At 37.5% G+C, this 9,915-nt stretch overlaps 1 pseudogene; it reads left to right on the top strand.

Moving 5' to 3' along the window:
• Positions 1-6,258: 6,258 nt before the first annotated feature.
• On the top strand, positions 6,259-6,376 carry LOC148504763 (5S ribosomal RNA; annotated as a pseudogene).
• The last annotated feature ends 3,539 nt before the right edge of the window (positions 6,377-9,915 follow it).

The raw sequence follows: 9,915 nt of genomic DNA, 5'->3' as shown, positions 1-9,915 counted from the left end.
TCGGAGGCTGGCGTCCCACAGGTGAGTTGATTATGGACTGATTATGGGGCTTTATATGTTTGTCATGTATGTTCATTTCATTTGTACTGCTGTCCCTGACGAAGGGGGGAACCCCGAAATGTCGACTTAATAAAGGACCATTTTATTCTTCTTAACCAAGTCTATGGAGTGCCGTCGTTTTTTTCTATGCTATGTGGAGGAAGCGTCATGCACCTTTGGAAAGGCACCCTAGCAAGTATCCCTGACCCATAGTTATGAGTGCCGGGTTTTCTGGATTTTCTATATATGTAGCTAATGAATTCTTCAAGCGCCAGTGATTGTGATTTACTGTGAAAATTCCAAATAAATAAATATATAAATAAATGCATAAATATTCTCCTGGGGGCACCAATAATACAAAAGAGGGGTACCCCTACTGGATGTAAGTGTTTAACATACAAGTTCAAAACCACAAGACGGGCACTCCCCAACCGGTATGGGGTGTCAGCTCAATCCAATAGAAACTAAAGGGTGGTAAGCCCCTGGGAAATGTATAGAAAACAGAACTGGATCACAGCACCTAGAAAGTGCCTCAGAGTATGGAAATATGCCTTTCCCTGCCTCTGAAACAATGTTATGTTCAGTATATGTTTACTGTGTCTAAGTTTATGTGTGTGTGCATATATATATATATATATATATATATATGCGTGTGTCTATATATATATGTATATGTGTGTGTCTATATATATATATATATATATATATATATAAAACAGAACTGGATCAGAGCACCTAGAAAGTGCCTCAGGGTATGGAAATGTGTATAAAGTGCAAGTGCTATTTAAAATACACATACATATATAACAAGTGTATGTAAAAAGAAAGGGGTTATACAGATATAAACGTGCCGCGTGACTGATTTTGAAAAACTAGATAATGCAAGTGGATAAATACACATAAAAAATATATATAAAATATATTAATTTATTAATACTACATGGAGGTAGAATACACACATAAATAGCATACAGACAAATTTTAAAAAACATATAACAAAATCAGACAATAAAATAATAGAAACATAGATAAGAACAATCGCAATAAAGTGCTATAGAATCATAAATGTCTTATCTGATTCCTTGAGAGGAAAACATCGATGTGGTACAGGCTCCCAACGCTTTTCGTCTCTTAATTGACTTCTTCAAGGGGATAGTTTGCCTTAGAACTGTCCAGATATTTATACCCTGTGATGGGGGTGAAAGTCCTGCATTTTTTCAATGTAGCGTGATGTCACTTCCTGTGACCCACTTCCGGTTTGATCGGAGTAGAGGTATAGGAATAAAACCTATTATAAATAATATAGTTACTACGATAGTGTTTGCTATATATCCTAATTACAATTAGTATGGGCAGCGAAAGTTTTTATAAAAAAACGCTGCCTTATTTCCGTAATACACGGAGATTCCTTCCGTGCGTCACTTCCGGTGGAGTAGATCATACTGTTACAGCCCGATCCACGTGACCGCTAAACGTCACTTCCGGTCCGGCTGGTATCGAGAGAGTCAGTCAGCTGTTACCGCCCCGCGTCATTGACCATGTGTCCAAAGATGCGGCTCTTCCGGTCATGCATTGCCGGATGTAGGTCTCGTGTTTACTGCACTCCTGGCGGGCCCATACTTCTCCATTGCGCATGTGTGATGTTCAGCGGCCATCTTTTTGGTGGATACTGGAGACGAAAATTTTACCATCTTTTTAACTATGTTCAGGAACTCAGGTTATGCCATTGCAGTTTATAGATTTTCATCAGTCAACGGAAGACTGCAAATAAAATATTAAAACATCAGTTGTGTTAGTTGTGTTTTTAAATTCAATGATAATGTCCTGTGGGAAATATTTTCCCCACTGGATAGGGCTAGACATTTCTAGTTCAAATAACAGACTATGGAACGGGTAATGTAAAAAGAGCATGGTATCCTACCAGACAGTTTGTACTATGTTAAAAATGGCTTATAAAGTGTAAGTAATACCCTATTCATCCCATAAGGTGGTAGACAAAAAAAGATAAACAAATGGATATTAAGTGCTAAATGACGATGAAGAAGTAAATAAATAAATAAATATGGATAAATATGTAAATAAAATATGTAAAGTACTGGTAGTCAAAGATGATTGTGCAAGCTGACAATGGATGTATAAATGCAACAGTGTATGAGAAAATATATATTTAGTTATCCCACCAGGCGTTATTGCCAAAGTACATATTCTAATATTGAAAATAACTCATAATTATCTAGCAACAGTGTACATTCATATGTGTTCCAAATTTGTTCCAAGCAGTTCAGTGGTTCAGTGTTGGTGGATTCATGGAAGTACTGATTGAATGTCTAGAAAGTCCAGAAAATCAAGGACAAAAGGCGAACCGGTCATGATGGAGTGTGTTTCTGTAGCAGGCAGGATATCACTTATTTGGAGTACTAACAAGGTGAAAAGTACATATACAACAAACATTTTTTCACTTGTCCAGTGGGTGTTTCATTCTAAATGGAGCAATCTTCTTCAATTCTTGGTCTCAGGATGGTAGCTTTAAAGCCTGACTGGTTATACCCTTGGGGGCATGGAAGGCGTGAGGTGTCAATACTTTAGATGGGAGAGATCTACAGCACCTGATATTCTCTGTTGGTCTCCCAACTAGATACTTGTCAGGCTCACACTTTATAGCTTCCAAGATCAGACAAGATTGGGCATATTCAGTGTGATATGGCTGTAGATCGAAAAACCATTTTACCAAAATACACATCAGACTAACTCATGCGATTCATGTGAAAAGCAGCTTAGATGAAAGGGAGAATCTCGTAGTTGTCGTTGAAGCCCTGAGGGTATAACGTGTCTAGCTCGAAAATCCAGAACATTTCTCTTCTGGATAATTTGTTGGAGAGGTCTCCTCCTCTCTCTCTCTCCTGTGACGACATGTTCTAGAGCTTTGAAGGTCATTTCTTCAGGATTGGAAGCGTGATGTTCCGTAAAGTGCTTATATATCATATGTCCTTCCACTTTATTCTTTATGTTACGCACATGCTCTTGGATTCTCAGTTTGAGCATTCTTTTGGTTTTTCCCACGTACTTGAGCCCGCATGTGCACTCTAATAGATAGATAATAGATGTGGAGTTGCAGTTGGTGTGTTGTTTAATTTTATACTCCTTAGAATCATTAAAATTCTTAAAAATCTTCCTTTGGGGATGTAAGTACCTGCATATGTTGCATCTTCTACACTTATAGCACCCAGGGTATTTGGACAAAACATTAACTTGTTGACTTATATTGTTGTGTAGCATGCTGGGGGCTAAGATATCCTTTAAGTTCCTGGCTTTTTTAAAAACAATAGGTGGTTTCGGGGGTAAGGAATCTTTTAAGATAGGGTCCATTTTTAATATATGCCAATGTTTGTTGAGAGAGGCTTTAATCTTTCTTTCCTGTGCATTATACGTTGTAATAAATGGCATGAAGTCTCCTTTTTGGTCATTCATTTTTTTATATTTAAGTAAATCACTTCTTTCCATTGCCATAGTTTTTGTAGCTGTCTCCTCTATGATGGTGGCTGGATATTCTTTATCCCTGAATCGCTGTTTGTAACGTTGTATCTGTTCATTACAGGTTTCTTTTTTTGTGCAGTTACGCCTTAGCCTATGGAATTGGGAATAAGGTATATTGTTTTTCCAATTTTTTAAGTGTCCACTTTTATAGTGTAAGTAACTGTTAGAATCGACTTCTTTGATGTAATTTTTTGTCACTATTTCCTCTCCTTCTCCAGTTAATACCAGGTCCAGAAATTCAATCGATGATTTATTGGTTTTTGCAGTGAATTTCAACTTCATGTCATTTGAAGATATATGAATAAAACATTTTTTACTTTAGTGGAAAAGGTAACTTCAATATTTCTAAGCATCCACTAAACCAGTCTGAAATTGCATTATTGAATAAGGGTCTCAACTTTGCACCCACACAGAAAATGAACAGATTCGAAACTTTCATAGATCTCAACAAATCTATTAGAAACATTACACTCAAGAGACACTTCCTCAGAAAAGATGAGGCTATTGTTTCTAATTATGAAAAAGAGATCTCAAAATCAGGATTGAAGGGGAGATCGAAATACTACCCCATTGAATCTAAAGGATATCATGTCAACATATTCTATGAACTAGTTAAAAAGGATTTCTGCGATATGGATCTACCAGATGATTGCAAGAATAATCTAAAGAACAAGGAGAAGGAGGACATTAAAACACTACAAGACAATAAAGAGATCATTATAAAACCTGCTGACAAAGGGGGAGGGATAGTCATAATGGATCGTTCATTTTACTTAAAAGAAGCTCACAGGCTGTTGGGTGACAGGACATCATATACACTCTTCAACTGTGATCCCACAGATAAATACATCGAAGATTTGAGGACAATATTGGTAACTGGACTTCACAGAAGCTTGATAAATAAAGATGAATTTAAGTACCTAATGCAAAGTAACCCTATAACCCCCATATTTTATTTCTTACCCAAGATCCACAAATCTATAGAAAAACCACCTGGAAGACCTATTATAGCGGGGATTGATTCCATTACGTCTCATATATCGGAATACGTTGATATCTTCCTAAGAAAATATGTGCAAAAAACTACATGTGGATTACAATAGATGTTCAATCACTCTACACTTGTATTGAACACTCTAAGGGCATTCAAGCATGATATCTTCCTAAGAAAATATGTGCAAAAAACTACATGTGGATTACAATAGATGTTCAATCACTCTACACTTGTATTGAACACTCTAAGGGCATTCAAGCATGTAGAGACTATCTAGAAAAATACCAATCTATCACCCCATCACGCACATATTTTATATGTGACCTCATGGAGTTTATTTTAAATCATAATTATTTTAAATTTTTAGATGATTATTACCAACAAACATGTGGCACGGCGATGGGTACTATTTTTGCACCCAGCTTCGCCAACTTATTTATGGGGAGCTGGGAGTCAAAATTCATCTATATGGACAACATTTACAAGTATACAATCAAACTATATAAACGGTACATAGATGACATTTTAATTATTTGGGATGGATCTGAGGACTCCTTTAAAAAAAATTTTATTCATATATCTTCAAATGACATGAAGTTGAAATTCACTGCAAAAACCAATAAATCGTCGATTGAATTTCTGGACCTGGTATTAACTGGAGAAGGAGAGGAAATAGTGACAAAAAATTACATCAAAGAAGTTGATTCTAACAGTTACTTACACTATAAAAGTGGACACTTAAAAATTTGGAAAAACAATATACCTTATTCCCAATTCCATAGGCTAAGGCGTAACTGCACAAAAAAAGAAACCTGTAATGAACAGATACAACTTTACAAACAGCAATTCAGGGATAAAGAATATCCAGCCACCATCATAGAGGAGGCAGCTACGAAAACTATGGCCATGGAAAGAAGTGATTTACTTAAATATAAAAAAATGAATGACCAAAAAGGAGACTTCATGCCATTTATTACAACGTATAATGCACAGGAAAGAAAGATTAAAGTCTCTCTCAACAAACATTGGCATATATTAAAAATGGACCCTATCTTAAAAGATTCCTTACCCCCGAAACCACCTATTGTTTTTAAAAAAGCCAGGAACTTAAAGGATATCTTAGCCCCCAGCATGCTACACAACAATATAAGTCAACAAGTTAATGTTTTGTCCAAATACCCTGGGTGCTATAAGTGTGGAAGATGCAACATATGCAGGTACTTACATCCCCAAAGGAAGATTTTTAAGAATTTTAATGATTTTAAGGAGTATAAAATTAAACAACACACCAACTGCAACTCCACATCTATTATCTATCTATTAGAGTGCACATGCGGGCTCAAGTACGTGGGAAAAACCAAAAGAATGCTCAAACTGAGAATCCAAGAGCATGTGCGTAACATAAAGAATAAAGTGGAAGGACATATGATATATAAGCACTTTACGGAACATCACGCTTCCAATCCTGAAGAAATGACCTTCAAAGCTCTAGAACATGTCGTCACAGGAGAGAGAGGATGAGACCTCTCCAACAAATTATCCAGAAGAAAAATGTTCTGGATTTTCAAGCTAGACACGTTATACCCTCAGGGCTTCAACGACAACTATGAGATTGTCCCTTTCATCTAAGCTGCTTTTCACATGAATGGCATGAGTTAGTCTGATGTGTACTTTGGTAAAATGGTATTTCGATCTACAGCCATATCACACTGAATATGCCCAATCTCGTCTGATCTTGGAAGCTATAAAGTGTGAGCCTGACAAGTATCTAGTTGGGAGACCAACAGAGAATATCAGGTGCTGTAGATCTCTCCCATCTAAAGTATTGACACCTCACGCCTTCCATGCCCCCAAGGGTATAACCAGTCAGGCTTTAAAGCTACCATCCTGAGACCAAGAATTGAAGAAGATTGCTCCATTTAGAATGAAACACCCACTGGACAAGTGAAAAAATGTTTGTTGTATATGTACTTTTCACCTTGTTAGTACTCCAAATAAGTGATATCCTGCCTGCTACAGAAACACACTCCATCATGACCGGTTCGCCTTTTGTCCTTGATTTTCTGGACTTTCTAGACATTCAATCAGTACTTCCATGAATCCACCAACACTGAACTACTGAACTGCTTGGAACAAATTTGGAACACATATGAATGTACACAGTTGCTAGATAACTTTGAGTTATTTTCAATATTAGAATATGTACTTTGGGCAATAACGCCTGGTGGGATAACTAAATATATATTTTCTCATACACTGTTGCATTTATACATCCATTGTCAGCTTGCACAATCATCTTTGACTACCAGTACTTTACATATTTATCCATATTTATTTATTTATTTACTTCTTCATCGTCATTTAGCACTTAATATCCATTTGTTTATCTTTTTTTGTCTACCACCTTATGGGATGAATAGAGTATTACTTACACCTTATAAGCCATTTTTAACATAGTACAAACTGTCTGGTAGGTTACCATGCTCTTTTTACATTACCCGTTCTATAGTCTGTTATTTGAACTAGAAATGTCTAGCCCTATCCAGTGGGGAAAATATTTCCCACAGGACATTATCATTGAATTTAAAAACACAACTAACACAACTGATGTTTTAATATTTTATTTGCAGTCTTCCATTGACTGATGAAAATCTATAAACTGCAATGGCATAACCTGAGTTCCTGAACATAGTTAAAAAGATCGTAAAATTTTCGTCTCCAGTATCCACCAAAAAGATGGCCGCTGAACATCACACATGCGCAATGGAGAAGTATGGGCCCGCCAGGAGTGCAGTAAACACGAGACCTACATCCGGCAATGCATGATCGGAAGAGCCGCATCTTTGGACACATGGTCAATGACGCGGGGCGGTAACAGCTGACTGACTCTCTCGATACCAGCCGGACCAGAAGTGACGTTTAGCGGTCACGTGGATCGGGCTGTAACAGTATGATCTACTCCAGTGGAAGTGACGCACGGAAGGAATCTCCGTGTATTACGGAAATAAGGCAGCGTTTTTTTATAAAAACTTTCGCTGCCCATACTAATTGTAATTAGGATATATAGCAAACACTATCGTAGTAACTATATTATTTATAATAGGTTTTATTCCTATACCTCTACCCCGATCAAACCGGAAGTGGGTCACAGGAAGTGACATCACGCTACATTGAAAAAATGCAGGACTTTCACCCCCATCACAGGGTATAAATATCTGGACAGTTCTAAGGCAAACTATCCCCTTGAAGAAGTCAATTAGGAGACGAAACGCGTTGGGAGCCTGTACCACATCGATATTTTCCTCTCAAGGAATCAGATAAGACATTCATGATTCTATAGCACTTTATTGCGATTGTTCTTATCTATGTTTCTATTATTTTATTGTCTGATTTTGTTATATGTTTTTTAAAATTTGTCTGTATGCTATTTATGTGTTTATTCTACCTCCATGTAGTATTAATAAATTAATATATATTTTATATATATTTTTTATGTGTATTTATTCACTTGCATTATCTAGTTTTTCAAAATCAGTCACGCGGCACGTTTATATCTGTATAACCCCTTTTTTTTTACATACACTTGTTATATATGTATGTGTATGTTAAATAGCACTTGCACTTTATACACATTTCCATACTCTGAGGCACTTTCTAGGTGCTCTGATCAGTTCTGTTTTCTATATATATATATATATATATATATATATATAGACACACACATATACATATATAGACACACGCATATATATATATATATATATATATATGCACACACACATAAACTTAGACACAGTACACATATACTGAACATAACATTGTTTCAGAGGCAGGGAAAGGCATATTGGCCAGTAGCAGCAGAATGGGTCAGAGCCAAATCCAGGGGGCGGGGCTTAACCACGTGCCCGGGCAGGCGGCACTGATGAAGAAAAACAAACAGTTTATTTTGGGGATTGGGGCCGGGGACAGTGTGTGACGTCCCCCTATGTGTGGGGGCCCTGGGATGACCGCCCCTGTCGCCCTCCCTATAATCCGGCCCTGAACCAATCAGATTCTAGCTATTATGTTCTAGATGGTGCTAGATAAATAAGTAGAATCTGATTGGTTGCTATTGGCAACATCTCCACTTCTAAAAGCCAGCACTTTAGTAAATATACTCCCTAGACTCAGAGCAAGAACGTGTTGCATTCAAATTTAAAGAAGATGCCTGACTGTGTTTGGCCTGGCTTCCACAATGGGCATTCTAAGACAAGAAACAGCAGTAGTAGGACCACCACTCACAAAAAAGCCATGGTCTGAGCCTTTCCTTGCCACCTCGTGTGGTGTTTAGCATGCTGGCAATTTTTTGTGTTTCAGCAGTATCTTTTCCAGTTATTGTTAGAGGTGATGTTTTTTTATTTATCATTGTTAAATATTGTTTAGATTTCAGGTACTCTTTCTTAAACCTTATTTCCCCTTGACCATCTTTAATGGATGTTGAAGTACTATCATGAGTGGCAGCAGCCACAGCACTAGTACTGGGTTGCTGCTCCTGCTCTTTTATCGACTGATCCATGATTAGTTTAATTTTTGACACCTGCCAAGACATGATTTATTTACACTTGAAAATTGTTTTGGGGTGCAGATGGTGGGGCAACACCGCACACACCGTTGCTTACACTGGAAGGATAACACACTTTGAATTGTTTTTGCACTAATGTCTTTATTCTTTATACACAAACAATACTGGGAATTGTTTTCATGCACTTGTAGGAACATGTCTTTGTGAGAAGTGTTTTGGGGTGCAGATGATGGGGGGACACCACAGCACACAGAACAGTAATGTATGCTGCAGCACTCATCTGAAAACAGAAACACAGACAGTAACTTGTTTGTTTGCACTGCAGTGTGTGAGTGAGTGTGCAATTAAACAAACACACTGACAATGAGGATGCCTGAGTCACACTGCCCCTTTCCACCAGCCACCTACTCCAGCTGCTACTTAAAAAACTATTTGCACTCCTACCTACTCCTCATAGTCCCAAAGGCACCCTGATGGCATGCTAATGGCATTTTTTTTTAACACAACCCACAGTCCCACACCCTCCACCCTCCTGTGTAAAATGGCGCCCGATCTCGGAAGGATATGCAATCCAAAATGTTTTGCCTTATCTTGGGATCCAAACTTGGCAGCAAGCCGGGACTCAGATTAACTCGTAATCCCTAAATTCCAGGGGAACCGAACCGCTCATCTCTACTCCAAAGTGTAGTATTTTTAATGAGTGTCTTTCATGTGCAAACAAAATGAGTTTAATAGGTTGAGAACATCTCTGACAACTAATGACTATTAGAACAGACAGGTTTGTGTT

The sequence above is a fragment of the Taudactylus pleione genome, unplaced genomic scaffold (genome assembly GCF_031769625.1).
Source record: "Taudactylus pleione unplaced genomic scaffold, aTauple2 ptg000457l, whole genome shotgun sequence".
NCBI classification, from domain to species: Eukaryota; Metazoa; Chordata; class Amphibia; order Anura; family Myobatrachidae; genus Taudactylus; species Taudactylus pleione.
The sequence above is the reverse complement of the archived record's forward strand: the minus strand, read 5'-3'. Positions and strand labels throughout refer to the sequence as shown.